This window comes from Mirounga leonina, unplaced genomic scaffold, assembly GCF_011800145.1.
Source record: "Mirounga leonina isolate KUSES-001 unplaced genomic scaffold, KU_Mleo_1.0 Mir_176, whole genome shotgun sequence".
Lineage (NCBI taxonomy): Eukaryota > Metazoa > Chordata > Mammalia > Carnivora > Phocidae > Mirounga > Mirounga leonina.
Genome location: NW_023270454.1, coordinates 44848869 through 44866240, shown reverse-complemented (window position 1 = coordinate 44866240; position 17372 = coordinate 44848869). Strand labels below are relative to the sequence as shown.

General features: G+C 38.6%; 1 protein-coding gene and 1 pseudogene across 4 annotated transcripts in view; one reads left to right on the top strand and one right to left on the bottom strand.

Annotated features, from left to right (window-relative positions):
• The window catches only part of ELF2 (E74 like ETS transcription factor 2), a 108334-nt gene that overhangs the window by 74537 nt on the left and 16425 nt on the right, over window positions 1-17372 (bottom strand). Inside the window, exons 1-2 of one of the 4 annotated variants that reach the window (XM_035023047.1) lie at window positions 6210-6228; window positions 1594-1678 (exon numbers count right to left, since the gene is read on the bottom strand). The exons of 1 other annotated variant lie outside the window; for it this stretch is intronic. The gene's annotated coding sequence lies outside the window, so the exon portion shown is untranslated. Of the gene's footprint in view, window positions 1-1593; window positions 2355-6209; window positions 6229-17372 lie in introns of those variants that run through there. 2 more of the 4 variants (XM_035023046.1, XM_035023048.1) reach the window with 2 other exon arrangements.
• LOC118022586 lies at window positions 120-225 on the top strand (annotated as a pseudogene).

Below are 17372 nucleotides of genomic sequence, written 5' to 3'. Positions count from 1 at the left end.
GATGACCTTATGCTATTTACATTCTAAGGGATAAAGTGTTATAACTTTGTCTTGTTATGAAGATATACTTTTATCCCTGAAATATTTTGGTAGAAATTTTAAAAATCTTTTATGCATTGATCGCTTCTCGGCCTTTTGGCTAAGATCAAGTGTAGTATCTGTTCTTATCAGTTTAAAAATCTTTTATGCATTGATAACAAAATATGCTAAATCAAGACATCTTCTAAAATTATTTGCCTATTTAACAAATTAAAAGAGTTATTGGTTTGTAAATATTTCATTCTTCTTTGGCTCCTTTGGTTTCTTTATCTGAATAATATAATTAGACTTGTCTTTTGATTATGGTAGCAATCTCATTTTGTGTTCATATTTTGAATACTCTATAAGGACTATAAAATGGATTAATCTGAGTTATATATTTATACTTTCAAATAGAGTAGTTTAAAAATAAAGTAGTAAAATCACTTGGAACGCCTTTAATATTACTGTATCATTCTTTCCTCAATAGTTTTTTTGCTATTGGTTAAAAATTCATTATAGCAATAGCGCCTGGGTGGCTCAGTGGTTTAAGCGTCTGACTCTCAGTGTTTGGCTCAGGTCATGATCTCAGGGTCATGATCTCAGAGTCATGAGATCAAGCCCCGTGTGGGGCTCTGCTCTCAGCGAACAGTCTGCTTAAAATTCTCTCTTCCTCTCCCTCTGCCCCTCCCCACCATTTGTGCACGCTCTCTCTCTAAAATAAATGTGGGGCGCCTGGGTGGCTCAGATGGTTAAGCGTCTGCCTTCAGCTCAGGTCATGATTCCAGGGTCCTGGGATCGAGCCCCACATCGGGCTCCTGGCTCGGCGGGGAGCCTGCTTCTCCCTCTCCCTCTGCCTCTCTCCCTGCTCATGCTCTCTCTCTCCCTGTATCTCTGTGTCTCAAATGAATAAATTAAAAAATCTTAAAAAAAATAAAATAAAATAAAATAATGTATCTTTAAAAAAAAAATTCAGTATAGCAAATGGTTTCAAGTAAACATAATTCAAGCCTTTTTCCCCTAGTAGAGATGAATGTTGATATATATATATACATCATCTAGATTTATGCATTAGATTATTCCAATAAAGTTATATTTTATTTGATTTTATGTAGGTTATATTTTTCATAAAGGAATTAAAGACTTATTTTTTATAGATTTTCATATAAAAATTAAATAATGCAGAAAAATTAAGCATATTTAAAGAGAAATGAATATACATTTCTAATAAATCATTCCATTAATATTATGTCCTATATTAAATTTGACCACTGGCACTATACAGATATGAAAATTAAAAAAAGAATTTCTGTAAATTTACACAATAAAAGAAATACCTGGGGAAAAAAGCAGAAATTTCACACCTCCTAAGATTCATTCAGGACTATTAGTATTCTTTTTCATCTTATCAAAGACAATGGGAGAGGATGTATTTGTAAGTTAACAACAAAAACTAGTAAAAATCCACAGGCCATGTCACACTAAAGCTCACTATTATCATATAAGGTAATGACTATTTTCAATTTCAGTTTTCTTAACATATAGGTAATAGTAGTAGAAATAAAGTTTACTTACAATTTGAATGTTAAGTAGTATAATCATCCTTCACTATTTTCACAACTTGGCAAGAGCTAAAATATAAACCAGCAGTTCTTTGGAACTACGATTTGGGGGAAAGAAGACAGTATTAATATACTTCTATTTAAAAATATTTTGCCCAAAATAGGTGTGATTCAGACAATACGCACTTCTTACAAAAAGCCATCTCCAAATCCTGATAACACACATTATATAATGAACATAATAAAGAAATTATTTCTAGGCTATTGAGGAATCAGAAGTTTTTATCAAACTTATAATTTTAAGACACCACTAAACTGTCAAATTATTTAATAAAGACAGATCCAACATGCTATGGCCTATGCCTCATATTATGGGCTACAGTTCAATTAACCAACAGGATTTTAACATGTGGCTGCAGGTATAAGCCCTGATGCCCAGGAATATAAAATCAGGTTTAAAAACACTAACCCAAAAAACTACTGTAAAACAAAATCAATGACATATTGCCTATTAAGTCACTTTCCTGCTCTCTCACCCTCCAAACCTAGCTTCCATATACATCCAAACATCCCAAGTCTTCTCAAATAGCCCTCCTCCCTTCAAAGGCAAATCTAATGACCTATGTACTGGATGTTAGGCCTTGCTCCATCAATTATTCCCTCCTTTTCCTCAACCTTCTCTTACTAAACATTGGGTCCTTTCCCTCAACATATCAGCATTTTTAAGACCCTTTCATCTTTTTTTTTTTTAAAGATTTTATTTATTTATTTGAGAGAGAGAGAATGAGAGACAGAGAGCATGAGAGGGAGGAGGGTCAGAGGGAGAAGCAGACTCCCTGCTGAGCTGGGAGCCCGATGCGGGACTCGATCCTGGGACTCCAGGATCATGACCTGAGCCGAAGACAGTCGCTTAACCAACTGAGCCACCCAGGCGCCCCAAGACCCTTTAATCTTAAACATAGAAAAGTCCTCCTCCATGACCCTGAAAACCCCTCCAGCTACTGTTCTAGTTTTTTTCCCTTCTCAGAGATGGATCTAGGGGAAAAAATCTCCTATCTTCTGTCTCCACTTCCTAATTCCTCAGGTAGTCCTCCTTTTATGGAAGTTTGGCATCTATCACCACCAAATGAAATTTTTACTAAATTCTGATTGTCAATCAAATCCAATGGATACATCTGTTTTCATAGGACTTAATGTTTCTGAGGTATTTGACACTACTGATCATTCCCTTTGAAACTCTATCTTGAATTTATCTTTTCCCTCTCTAGCTACTCTTTTTCAATTCCCTCCTGTAGGCTAACCCCTAATTTTCAAGGGGCTTGGAGCAAGAGTACAAATGGAAGCCTACATTCCACATGTCTAAATATTTTAAAGTTATAAATTAAGCTAACAAGCTGTTAAATTATTATTCAATCCTCCCATCTTGACATATATACTTTTATAACAACCTAAAAGGCTAAGTTCTGATCTGGAATTCTCACTCCCTCAAGTTCTATGAGAGCATGGGAGTCACTCAAATTCTTTGGGAGCCTACCCCTTTTTCTCTTCCCATCTTTAGTTCCACTCCATTCAATAAGGAGCCTCATATGTATGTATGTAGACATCCCATCCCACATGTCTAGATTCTGGCCACATGCCTGCAAACAGCAGTTGCTTGGTCATCCCTTAGGCCTAGAGAAGCATACATGCGTTCAGTCAAGAGAGGAGAGAATCAGAGAAGAGGCTTTTGAAGGGCCACATGGGCAGGGAATTCTGGGGTTCAAATACTCAGAACTTAATGTAGAAATGGGTACCAAATGAACTAGTTCCCTGGTGCACCCCCCCCCCCCCCACATACACACACATCTTCATCCTATCAGGAGGGGTAAAACTCAGCAAAGGCCAGAGGAGGACCTCTAAAGTACCAGGCCTAGAGCAGGGTTCCTGCTTAGCAAAGCCAAAGAACAGTGCTACTCCCTGGTCACCCTTACATGGAGGTGTTTCCAGAATCCCATCCCTAATCCTCTTCTGACTCTTTACATTTTCTATAAAGCTATTTCATGTACTGCCATGGCTTCATGCAAATCTCTCTTCCAATCTAAACCATTTTATTGGGCTCTGGTTTGTTTTATTTATTTGAGAGAGAGAAAGAGAGAACACGAACGAGGGGAGGGGCAGAGGGAGAGGGAGAAGCAGGCTTCCCTGCTGAGCAGGGAGCTAGGTGCAGGACTTGATCCCAGGACCCCGGGATCATGACCTGAGCCGAAGGCAGACACCTAACCAACTGAGCCACCCAGGCGCCCCTGTCTACTAGACACTTTCTTGCCTCTACTTCTTTGTGAAATTAAATAGGGTATAAATAAATAGCAAGCACCAATTCCAAGATATCTCAGGCACTTCATTAATTAATTTAGTCATTCAACAAATATTGAGCACCTATTATATGCTAACAGTTTTCAGTGCTAGAAGTATAGCAGTGAATAAAGCAAAAATCCTCACTCTTATGGATCTTAAATTCCAGTGGGAAGAGGTGAAAATAAAATATGTTTAGCATACATGTAGATGGTGACAAAAGCTAAGGAGACAAATGAATCAAAGGGAAAGAGTATTCAGCAGGGATGAGAACAATAATTTCAAATTAGGTGATCAGAGAAGGATTCACTAAAAAAGTGACATATGAGTAAAGACCTGAAAGTAGGGAGTGAGCTGTGTCAATGACTGGGAGAAGAGCCCTCTACTCAAAGGAAATGGAAATACAGTATCTTCAGGATGGAGTACGCCTGACTAGTTCAAGGATCAGCAAGAAGGCCAATATGGCTGGACTGAAGTGAGCAAAAGGAAGAAAGAATAGAAGAAAATGAGAGAGAGTAAGGGGAGGGGGACATGCAGGCCCTCTTTGAGGTCTGTGACTTTTACTCCAGGGAAAGGAGAGTTCTATGCAGAGAGATGGATGACTTGATTATTCTAAGAATCATTCAGAAGCTGGATTGAAAACAGACAAGGGGACAAGGACATAAACAGGGAGATCAGTTAGGAAGTTACTATACTAATTAGGTGAGAAAGGATAGTGGTTAAGACCAGAGTGGTAGGTTCTGAAAAGAGTGAAAAACTGTTGGATATATTCTGAAAGTAAATGGACAAAATTTTATAGAAGTATGTATGTGGATATGAAATAAAAAGAATCAAAAATGAATCCAAAGATAGCAGTCAGAGCACACTGGAATAGTCATGGGATAGGGAAAAGTGTGGGAAGAGAAGTCCAATGTGTCCCAAACTAAACCCATTTTTTCCTCCGCTAGGAAAATGTATTACCTTTCCTACTGTGCTTAGCTCAGTAAGCTACCCCAACACCCACACAAGTTATCTAAAAAGTAAAGTTCCTAAAGTTCAGAGTTCCTGAAAAACCATCATACTCCCTCACTCTTGACCCTTCTATAATCTCATACCCTCTGACCTAGCTAAGGTCTTTTTTTTTTTAATATTTTGTTTATTTATTTGACAGAGAGAGAGAGCACAAGCAGGGGGAGTAGCAGGGAGAGGGAGAAGCAGGCTCCCCACTGAGCAGGGAACCCGATGCAGGACTTGATCCCAGGCCCCTGGGATCATGACCTGAATCGAAGGCAGATGCTTAACCAACTGAGCCACCCAGGAGCCCCTTAATATCATTTTCTATGACGCTCTTCTCCCATCCACACATGTACCTCCCTCATAAAAACATTAGGGAAATAACAGCTTCCAGCAGATCCTTCATTTGCCACCTCTTATCAATCTTCAAGCCCAACACCTATGCCTTTCTTTCAGTGTCCTCTAAAATCCTGCTCTTTACCTTCTTAATCTTACCACCAACTACTTTCCCAAAGTACCAAGTTTTAAAAATCTGTGTTTTATATCACCTAGACCAGTGCCTTTCATATAGCAGATACACAGTAAAGATATGATGAATACAAGAATAAACAAACATGTTCCAATCAGACAAGTATCTTCACTGTTCACTACATGTACCATGCTCATCCCCATAGCTATCCTTTTGCTAGTCCTCTTCTCTCACCAGGAATGCCCTCTTCTTTGGTTATTCAAATTCCACCTGTTCCTCAAGGACAAATTTTTCCCTACAATGACATCACCTCTTTCCTATCTCTTACTACACCAGTTCTTTCAATAATATTTATTGAGCACTTACTATATACCAAACACAGAACTATGTCAGGAACACAAAAATGAAGTCAGGACTCAGCCTTCAAACAGCTTAAAGTCTAGTAAGGAGAAACAACATAGAAGCAATTACAATCACGTAAATGCCATTAAAGAAACTACAAAGTACAATGGGAATATTAAAAAAAGGAACATCCTTCAGAAAGAAGCCATCATTTGCTCTGGGACTAGAAGACAGGATAGAAATTGGCACAGCAGTAAGAAGAGAAACAACTTTGAATAATAAATGCTAGTCTCAGGACTGACAAAAAAAACTGTGCAAAATGATAAAAACTTAAGTATCACTCAGAAGTAAATTCTGATCAGACTATAATTTAGTTGCTTAGAGTACAAATCACACTCTCATCAAAAACAGTTTATGTGTATGACTTTATTTATATAAAGTACAAAAACAAGGAAAACTCAAACTATGATATTAGAAATAGGATACTAGGGCACCTGGGTGGCTCAGATGGTTAAGCGTCTGCCTTCAGCTCAGGTCATGATCCCGGAGTCCTGGGATCGAGTCCCGCATCGGGCTCCCCGCTCTGCGGGAAGTCTGCTTCTCCCTCTGCCTCTCTCTCTCTCTCTCATGAATAAGTAAATAAAATCTTTAAAAAAAAAAAAAAGAAATAGGATACTATATTACAAAGGGCTAATATCACTAATATATAAAGAACACTTAAAATAGAGGAAGGAAGGACCAAAAAAAAAACCCAAGAGAAAAATACAGAAAACAAATAAACATACAATTCACAAAAGCAGATATAAAAAATGGCCCTTAAACATATGAAAAAATGTTCAAATTCACTCACAGAGAAATGGAAATATTTTTTTAAAAATTTTTAAATAAGAAACCATTTCTCTCATCTATCAGGTTGGTGAAAATTAAAATGTCTGACATTATATTCTGTTGCTAAAGCTGTGCACTTATACATTGCTGGTGGGAATGCAAACTCATACAATTTGGCAATATCTAAGTAAATTATATACAGACCTTTTTTTAAAGAGCTTTTTTTATTTTTATTTTTTTAAGATTTTATCTATTTGACAGAGAGAGAGCAAAAGCACAAGCAGTGGGAGCAGCAGAGGGAGAGGGAGAAGCAGGCTCCCAGCTGAGCAAAAAGCCCGATGCAGGGCAATCCCAGGACCCTGAGATGGTGACAGGAGGCGAAAGCAGACATTTAACCAACTGAGCCACCCAGGTGCCCTAAAGAGCTTTTTTTTAAAAAAAAAAAGATTTAATTTATTTATTTGACAGAGAGAAAGAGAGCACACAAGCAGTGGGAGTGGCAGAGGGAGAGGGAGAAGCAGGCTCCCCACTGAGCAGGGAGCCCAATGCAGGGCTCAACCCCAGGACTCTGAGATCATGACCTGAGTCAAAGACAGATGCTTAACTGAATGTACCACCCAGGTGCCCCTAAAGAGCTTTTTTTAAAAAAATGTTTTATTTAATTTAAAGAGAGACAGTGGGGGAAAGGGGGCAGAAGGAGAGAATCTCAAGCGGACTCCCTGCTGAGCATGGATCTCGATCTCACGACCCTGAGATCATGACCTGAGCCAAAATCAAGAGTCTGATGCCTAACCCACTAAGCCACCCATGCACCCCTTAAAGAGCTTTACTGATATAACTGACATATCATTCAGTTCCCCCATTTAAAGTGTAACTCAATGGTTTTTAGTGTATTAAGTACAATCATCAACACAATCTAATTTTAGAAATCTCCAGCACCACCTCCCCAAAAAAAGTCCCATGTGCATTAGCAGTCACTCCCCAAACTTTCCCAACCCCTAGTTCCTGGCAACCATTACCCTACCTTCTATCTCTAGAGATTTGCTTGTTCTGGCCATTTCCTATAAATAGATTCATATAACATATGGACTTTTGTGACTGGCTTCTTTCACTTGGTATAATGTTTTCAATATTCATCTATGTGTAACTCGTATTAGTATAGTTGACTGTTGAGCAACACAGGGATTAGGGATGTCAACCCCCTCATGCAGTAAAAATTCCGCATATAACTTTTCACTTGACTACTAAAAGTCTACTGTTGACTGAAAGCCTTACCAATTACATAAACAGTCAATTAACACATATTTTGTATGTTGTATGTATTTCATACTGGATTCTCAGAATAAGTTAGAGAAAATAAAATGTTAAGAAAATCATAAGGAAGGGACACCGGGGTGGCTCAGTCGGTTAAGCATCTGCCTTCGACTCAGGTCATGATCTCATGGTCTTGGGATCGAGCCCCATGTAGGGCTCCCTGCTCAGCGGGGGACTCTGCTTCTCCCTCTCCCTCTGCCTGCAGCTCCCCCTGCTTGTGCTCTCTCTGTCAAATAAATAAAAATCTTTGGGAAAAAAAAAGAAAGAAAATCATAAGGAAGAGAAAATACATTTACAGTACTATATTTATTGGAAAAAAATCGTATGTAAGTGGACCTACGCCGTTCAAACCTGTGTTATTCAAAGGTCAACTACATTTCATTTCTTTTTATTGCTGAATAATATTCCATTGAATAGAGACATCATATTTTATTTATCCATTCATCAGTTGATGCAAATTTGGGCTGTAGTCTACTTTTTCACTATTGTGAATAATGCTGCTATGAAAATTCATGTACAAATTTTTATGTGGACATATGCTTTCATCTCTCTTGGGGATATACCCAGGCGTGGACTTGCTGGAACATACAGTAACTCTACATTAACATTTTGAAAAACTTCTTCCAAAGTAGCTACACCATTTTATATTCTCATCAGCACTGTATAAAGATTCTAATTTCTCCACATCTCCACCAACACGTGTTGTAGGCAATTTGCTATGCAGCAATAGATAATACATCATCCTGGTAGATACAACAACTACCTACCTGATAGTTGATAAAACTTTATAAATAAAGGGGCACCTGGGTGGCTCAATCAGTTAAGCATCTGCCTTGGGCTCAGGTCATGATCCTGGGGTCGAGCCCCACATCGGGCTCCCTGCTCAGTGGGGAGCCTGCTTCTCCCTCTGCCTGCTCTGCCTGCTTGTGCTCTCTCTGACAAATAAATAAAATCTTTAAAAAATAATAAAAATAATTTAAAAAACCTTCAATGACTCCCTTTCCTCTTTGGAATAAAATTCATTAGCATGGCATACACAAAGCTATCACTGTTTATAGATGATATGACTATCTACACAGAAAATCCAAAAGAATCTTCAGATAACAGAGTAAGAGTGTTTGCAAGGTATGTGGATGTAGATCAATATATAAAAATCAACTGTTTTTCTATATACCAGTAACAAACAGAAAATGTATTTTTAAGAAGGATAAACCAAAAACAAACAGAAAATGTAATCTTTACAAAGGACAGCAGGCACCTGGGTGGCTGAGTCAGTTAAGCATCAACTCTTGATTTCAGCTCAGGTCATGATCTCAGGGTCATGAGATCCAGCCCCATGTCAGGCCCCACACTGAGCGTGGAGCCTGCTTAAGATTCTCTTTCTCTCTCTCTCTCTCTCAGCTCCTTCCCTCCCCATTCTCTCTCTCAAAAAAAAATAATAATAATTCTTATAAGATACCTAAGATTCAATCTAAGAAAAAATATATAAAGACCTCTATGGAGAAATCATAAAATTTATTGAAAGGAATTTAAAAAGTCTCATGTATTTATAGAGATAAACATGCTCATGGAAAGAAAAGCTCAATATTTTAAAGATGTCAATTGTCACCAAATTCATCTAACAAATTCAATATATTTCCAGCCAAAAATCCCAAAAGGGTTTTATAAAAAACTTAACAGCAGCAGTGAAGAAAAAAAATATGTAAAAGAGTAAAGGGCAAAAGTTGGCCAAAAACCTCCTGAAGAATTACGCTACCTAGTCTATATAGTTAGGCAATAAGTAAAATAAGGAATGGTGTATATACAGTCAAATATGCTAATAGAACAGAATATAAAGACCAGAAAAAGACTCATGCATATTGGAAACAATATATGACACAGGCAGTGTTAAAATCAGTGAAAAAAAATTTAATAAATGATGCAGAGACAAGTAATTATCCATACAAGATAAGAAATTAAATCATTATCTCACACCATCCACAAAACAAATTACAGGTATGCTAAAGACCTAAATATACAAAATAATTTGCAAAATTAGAAGAAAATACAGATTATCTTCACGAACTCACAGTTAAGGAGAAAGTACTAGATAAGACATGGAAAGCAAAAAAACAATTAATGAACTTGACTACACCAATTTTTTTTTTAATGCATAAAAACAGAAACCAAAAACAAAACTGAAAGACAAGAGACTGGGAAAATTCATTCCCCTCCTTCCAAAAAAAAGGGGGGGGGGCAGGAAATCCTGCTAATTAATATATATATAATCAAAATTCTATTAAAGATTTTTATATAATCTATATTAAGATACACATTGGTAAATGCACAGTGAATTCTTGATATGGTTCTAGTTCTCATGTTGAATGATGTGTATTTATTAGATTATTAAAAATAAACAGCCAAGCTTGGGCTAAGTATTTAAATGTGTCATGAATCAAGGATTATGATTCATCTAATTTTGTGTAACTGGGGTCCAAGGAAGGGGATTCAAAACCATATCGATTTTATTAGTTTCCCATCTAATGTGTGAAAACCTGAACTGGTTCTTTTTAAGTATGTCATGTAAACTGAAAATATTTACTAATCCTTTAACAAAATCTCTTTTTTACAATTTAACAGGCTATATTGTTTCTCATCTAATTGCTTCTTAATGCAATTCCTAATTTGTAAGAAAGCTGTATCAGCACAGGGGTTAGTTATCTTGTTTGCTATTGCAGCAATCATATCTAAACAACTTAACAGAAGGAATAAGGGCAATTCCATTCATATGACATTCAAGGAAAGATAAAACTGTAAGAACAAAAAATCAATGGGAAGCTGATCTCCAAGGGCACAAGGAAACTTTTTGGGGTGAGAGAAATGTTCTTTTACTTTTTCAAAGATTTCTTTATTTGAGAGAGAGAGCACACGAGCAGGAGAGGGAGAGAATCTCAAGCGGACTCTGCGCTGAGCAAAGGGCCCGACTCAGGGCTCCATCCCAGGACCCTGAGATCAGGACCTGAGCAGAAACCAAGAGTCGGATGCTCAACAGACTGCACCACCCAGGTGTGCCTTGGGGTGATAGAAATGTTCTATATCTTGACTGTGGTAATGATTGCACAATGCTATGAATTTGTCAAACTCATGGAAATGTAAAGATGAATTTCACTATATGTAAATTAAATTTCAATAAACGACTTTAAAAGAGGGGGAGAAGAGTGTTGAAAATTAGAATTTAATCTATTAAAGAGACATACTTGTTCAATATTAACAATATGATATTAAGAACTGTAGCTTGTAATCTAAATCCATATGCAATTTTTTTTAATATTGTTCGTTTTTTTGTATTTAAAGATTTCATTTTTTTTTAAAGATTTTATTTATTTATTTGAGAGAGAGAATGAGATAGAGCATGAGAGAGGGGAGGGCCAGAGGGAGAAGCAGACTCCCCGCCGAGCAGGGAGCCCGATGCGGGACTCGATCCTGGGACTCCAGGATCATGACCTGAGCTGAAGGCAGTCGCTTAACCAACTGAGCCACCCAGGCGCCCCTAAAGATTTCATTTATTTTTGTGAGAGAGAGAGCATGAGTGCACAAGTTGGGGAGGGAGAGGGGGAGAAGCAGACTCCCCGCTGAGCAGGGAGCCCAATGCCGGACTCCACGCGGGACTTGATCCCAGGGCCCTGGGATCATGACCTGAGCCAAAGACAGATGCTTGACCAACTGAGCTACCCAGGCACCCATCCATATACAGTTTAATTCACAACTGATTCCTGCCCTTAGAATCAGTGAATTCTCTCCCCCCAAATCCTTATTATTATTAGTCATTTTACTGGTAAAATTAAAAGTTTTTAAATGGAACTCAATTCCAAGTCTGACAGGAATTATATATATAGCTTATAATGCTAATATAAGAGTCTCGGGCGCCCGGGTTGCTCAGTCGTTAAGTGTCTGCCTTCGGCTCAGGTCATGATCCTGGAGTCCTGGGACCGCGTCCTGCTCAGCAGGAAGCCTGCTTCTCCCTCTCCCGCTCCCCCTGCTTGTGTTCCCTCTCTCGCTGTCTTTCTCTCTGTCAAATAAATAAATAAAATCTTCTAAAACATAATAATAAATAATGTAAGAGTCTCAATAATAACAGTCTCACCATGTATTTTTCTAATTATTGAACCACACAATTTTATGCATTGCCTATTCATCCTTAGGCCCTATGAAATAGGTATAATCATCCCCCTTATTACATGAAGACTATTTTGACAGTATGCTTTATATTTAAGAGCTAGTATGATTTAACAGTTAAGAGCCTGTTGGCTACTGCATCCCCAGAACACAGTAGGTGCTCAGCAAATATTTGTTGAATTTTGGCTTTACCTCTGACTATGTAATCTTGGACAATTATTTATCTCTTTAAACTTCAATGTCCTCATCCATAATAAGATAGTAAAACAACTCTGGGAAGTAGGTGTGTTTAGTTCTTCTCATTCCTTACATAAAGTCTCTGGCACATTATGCGCACTGAATGTCACTGAATTTATTATCATCTCTTTGATAGAATGTTGGAACTATATCATATTGCTAAAGCTTCATGTAAGAATAAAGCAGTAGCAGATAGATGATAATACCTAAAACCTAACTGTTCTTCATGCAAAATTGAGATGTTCATTCTTATAATTTGTTAAAAGAAAAATTAGCACAACTTTTTTTTTTTTTTTTTTGTATAACATTTTAAAGGTAGAAAAAGCAGGGGCACCTGGTTGGCTCAGTCAGAAGACCATGCGACTCGATTTCAGGGTTGTGAGTTTGAGCCCCATGTTGGGTGTATGGATTACTTAAAAATAAATAAATAAACTTTTAAAAATAAATAAGGGGCGTCTGGTGGCTCAGTTGGTTCAGCATCCGACTTGATTTCAGCTCAGGTCATGATCTCAAGGTCCTGGGATCGAGTCCCACATTAGGCTCCATGCTCTCGGAATTCTCCTTGGGATTCTCTCTCTCCCTCTCCTCTGCCCCTTCCCCCATTCGCGTTTTCTCTCTCTCTCTAGATAAAATAAAATCTTAAAAAAACTTTTAAGGGGCGCCTTGGTGGTTCAGGCGTTAAGCGTCTGCCTTCGGCTCCGGTCATGATCCCAGGGTTCTGGGATCGAGCTCCGCATTGGGCTTCCTTCTCATCAGGAAGCCTGCTTCTCCCTCTCCCACTCACCCCTGCCTGTGTTCCCTCTCTCTCTGTGTATCTCTCTGTCAAATAAACAAATAAAATCTTAAAAAAAAAAAAAACTTTTAAATAAATAAAAGGATAAACAGTAAGTTACTGAATTTTTTAAAAACAGATTCCTTGGAGGGGCGCCTGGATGGCTCAGTCGTTAAGCGTCTGCCTTCAGCACGGGTCGTGATCCCAGGGTCCTGGGATCGAGCCCCGCATCGGGCTCCCTGCTCCGCGGGAAGCCTGCTTCTCCCTCTCCCACTCTCCCTGCTTGTGTTCCCTCTCTCGCTGTGTCTCTCTGCCAAATAAGTGAACAAAAAATCTTAAAAAAAAAAAAAAAGATTCCCATGAAATGGGGAATAAGATCATTTTGAGGGAACTAAGTCTAAGGAGTATACGGTTTAGAAATATTTGGACCCATAAGTCAGGACTGGTAATAATTTTGTTGCAGCAAGAGTTCATGTCATAGGACCTACTTTAGGCCAAGGTAACTGATCTAGATATTTAAAATTGGAGGCTAGAAATTTATAGGATAAGAGAAATTTATAGGATAAATGCAGTTGCAGAAATTGCATAGGATAAAAGAAAATTATTTTAAACTGGAAGAGATCGGGCGCTTGGGTGGCTCAGTCAGTTAAGCGACTGCCTTCGGCTCAGGTCATGATCCTGGAGTCCCGCATCGGGCTCCCTGCTCAGCGGGGAGTCTGCTACTCCCCCTGACCCTCCTCCCTCTCGTGCTCTCTGTCTCTCATTCTCTCTCACAAATAAATAAATAAAATCTTTAAACTGGAAGAGATCTTAGAGCTCATTTTATAGAAGAAAAAACAGATGGAAGAGAAGAATCGGAAAATTGAGTGAAATAACTTGCCAACCATAAAAAAAAGTTTTGCATTTCAAGAGTCCCACACCATGGATAACGATATCTTAACATCCTCATTTACTCATGGCCCTGACCTTGTTATCCAATTAAGATACATGTTCTTAATCTTATATATTCGTATGTGAAATACGTATGAATGACCCATAGATAGGGTGAATTTAGATAATCTGTGACTTCATCTAAATTGTTTAAAATATTTTTTAAGGTTTTATTTATTATTTATTTTGTCAGAGAGAGAGAGAGAGAGAGCACAAGCAGGGGGAGTGGCAGGCAGAGGGAGAAGCAGGCTCTGCACTGAGCAGGGAGCCCAATATGGGACTCAATCCCAGGGCCCTGGGATCATGACCTGAGCCAAAGGCAGATGCTTAACCGACTGAGCCACCCAGGCATCCCTGTTTAAAATATTTTGATGCTTTCCAAGAACTACAATGACCAGGTTCCCAGGTGTAACCTCATCAGTGTTGACTTGTTCAACCTATTTTATGATGACTAAAATCTAACAGAGAAGTATCATCTAAAAATACCCTGGGGTCATGTGGGTGGCTCAGTTGGTTAAGCGTCCAACTTGATTTTGGCTCTGGTCATGATTTTGGGGTTGTAAGACTGAGCCCAGCATCAGGCTCTGTGCTGGGCGTGGAGCCTGCTTAAGATTCTCTCAAGGCACCTGGGTGGCTCAGTCGTTAAGTGTCTGCCTTCCCTCGGGTCATGATCCCAGGGCCCTGGGATTAAGCCCTGCATCAGGCTCCCTGCTCCGCGGGAAGCCTGCTTCTCCCTCTCCCACTCCCCCTGCTTGTGTTCCCTCTCTCGCTGTGTCTCTCTGTCAAATAAATAAATAAATAATCTTAAAATAAAATTAAAAAAAGATTCTCTCTCTCTCTCCCTCTCCCCTTCTGTCCACCCCCACACTCACCATGCGCATACATGCACTTGCTCTCTCTTAAAAAAACAAAAACAAAAAACAAAAAAAGGAATTTAAAAATACTTTGAATTATCAAACTTTACAGTTATTTAAAGTACTGATGAGCAAAGAGACAAGACAAAATCAACCTGACTTGGCTGCCTACAGTCACTACTGGACACTTCTTTAATATTATCTTCCTAATTTCTGCTACCATTTCACATAATGGTCAAATTCTAGGGCAGCAATAATAAGGGTCAGAATAAGTATATGGAGAAAGCAACCACATCAAGCACATTTTAGAATCCAACCTATCTCAGGGTGCCTGGGTGGCACAGTTGGTTAAGCCCCCAGCTCTGGTCATGATCTCAGGGTCCTGAGATTCAGCCCTACATTGGATTCTGTGCTCAGCGCGAGTCCGCTTGGGTTTCTCTCTCCCTCCCCCTCTACCACCCCCCTACAAAATAAATCTTTAAAAAAATATATATAGAATCCAACCTATCTTGAGGCTGAAGATAAGCAACAAAGTTTTGATTATTTATCAACAACCCCAAATTTATGTGACTATTCATTCCCAGACTTCATTAACTATTTGTAAGAAATACTAAATTATGGGCGCCTGGGTGGCTCAGTTGGTTAAGCGACTGCCTTCAGCTCAGGTCATGATCCCAGGGTCCTGGGATCGAGTTCCGCATCGGGCTCCCTGCTCTGCGGGGAGCCTGCTTCTCCCTCTCCCACTCCCCCTGCTTGTGTTCCCTCTCTCGCTGTGTCTCTCTCTGTCAAATAAATAAATAAAATCTTTAAAAAAAAAAAAAAAAGAAATACTAAATTATGGGAATAAATATGTTTAGCCATGTATATTCTGCAAATAAGCAAACTTCCAAATCAGTTGAGAACCAGACAAAAGGACTTAGTACTAAGAGGTTTAGTTAGGGAAAAAGTAACAATCAAAGTCAAGGCTTATGCCCTGACTATTGCTCCGATGTTTGAAAAGTCTAAAGTCTGGTCACAATAGCCTCTTGTTTATCCAAAAAGAAATACATAAAAAGCTTAGAAGACTTGTTTCAACTGGCTTATGGTGGTTAAGCAACTCCTTTACAGGAGGCTAGGGCTAGAGGTGATTGGGATATATGGCAGATTCCCAGTCATTAAGAAAGCCTAAAATCTAGTTCAGTTCTATTCCAGAAAGCAAATTGAGGGAATTTTTCTTTTTTGAGGGATAAATTGCTAGTCCAGCAACTGCCATCCTAAAGATTTTAGTGTATTTATTTCTAAAACCTTAGCCAACTTCCTCACTTTCATGATTTAAAAAGGAAGCAAAACTGCCTTATATAAGAATCTTTTTTAATATTCTGATTTGATAGGATATGAATCCATTAAGTGAATTTATCCTAGAGGAAAGTCAATAACTAGCTTAGTTTAGAATATTTTTCCTTCTAGGGGGTGCCTGGGTGTCTCAGCCGTTAAGCGTCTGCCTTTGGCTCAGGTCATGATCCCAGGGTCCTGGGATAGAGCCCCACATCAGGCTCCCTGCTCAGCGGGGAACCTGCCTCTCCCTCTGTCTGCCGCTCCCCCTGCTTGTGTTCCTGCTCTCTCTCTCTCTCTCTCTGTGAAAATAAATAAAATCTTAAAATAAATAAATAGAATATTTTTCCTTCTTTTTCCAAACAATAAAGGGAAAATAATAGGTAACATTCATACAGCACTTGCTCTGTGCCAGGCATTGTTTTAAATTCATTATATGTGTTAATCTATTTAATCTACACAATCCTACAAAACTGGTATTATCATCCCCATTTTATATTTGGGAAAACTTGAGGCATGGGGAGATTCAAATAATTTAGCCAAGGTCAAGCAACAAGCAAGTGACAGAGTCACAGTTTCAACATAAGCAGTCTGGCTCCAGAGTCTATCTATGCTCTTAATCTTTAAGTTTTTCTGCCTCATGATTATACAAGTATCTTTGGTTTTGTTTTATTAAAACTATGAAAGAATCACACAGAATCTCTCCCACCCCACCCTGGGAGATTCTTCTATCTAATTTCTTACTGGCTCATAACATGAGCAATTAGAAGGCTCTATATGTTAAAATATGTTAAGTGGAAATTATATATATCTTATCTACATTAAGTATACAGATTTTTCTTTCTCTTTTCAAAAAAGGGGGGGCGGCCTGGGCAGGTGGATGAATTCTTTAACTCACAAATTGTCTCATATAAGTTCTGTAGGCCTTAGGGAGAAAGTGACAGAAATTCTCTCTACTTTGCTCTCTTCAAGGTTGAGTTAAATTCTCAGCTATAGGCCTTATATCCTAATTCAAGTTTACCCATATTTCAAATAAAAGAACTCCCTGAAACTAAAATATAAACATTTTCATACTGCTACATAAAAAGGCCCCCTGCAGGGGCACCTGGCTGGCTCAGTTGGTGGAGCATGCAACTCTTGATCTCTGGGTTGTGAGTATGAGCCCCAGATTGGGTGTAGAGCTTACCTAAAAATAAAAATCTTTAAAAGTAGATAGATAGATAGATAGATAGATAGATAGATAGATAGATAGATAG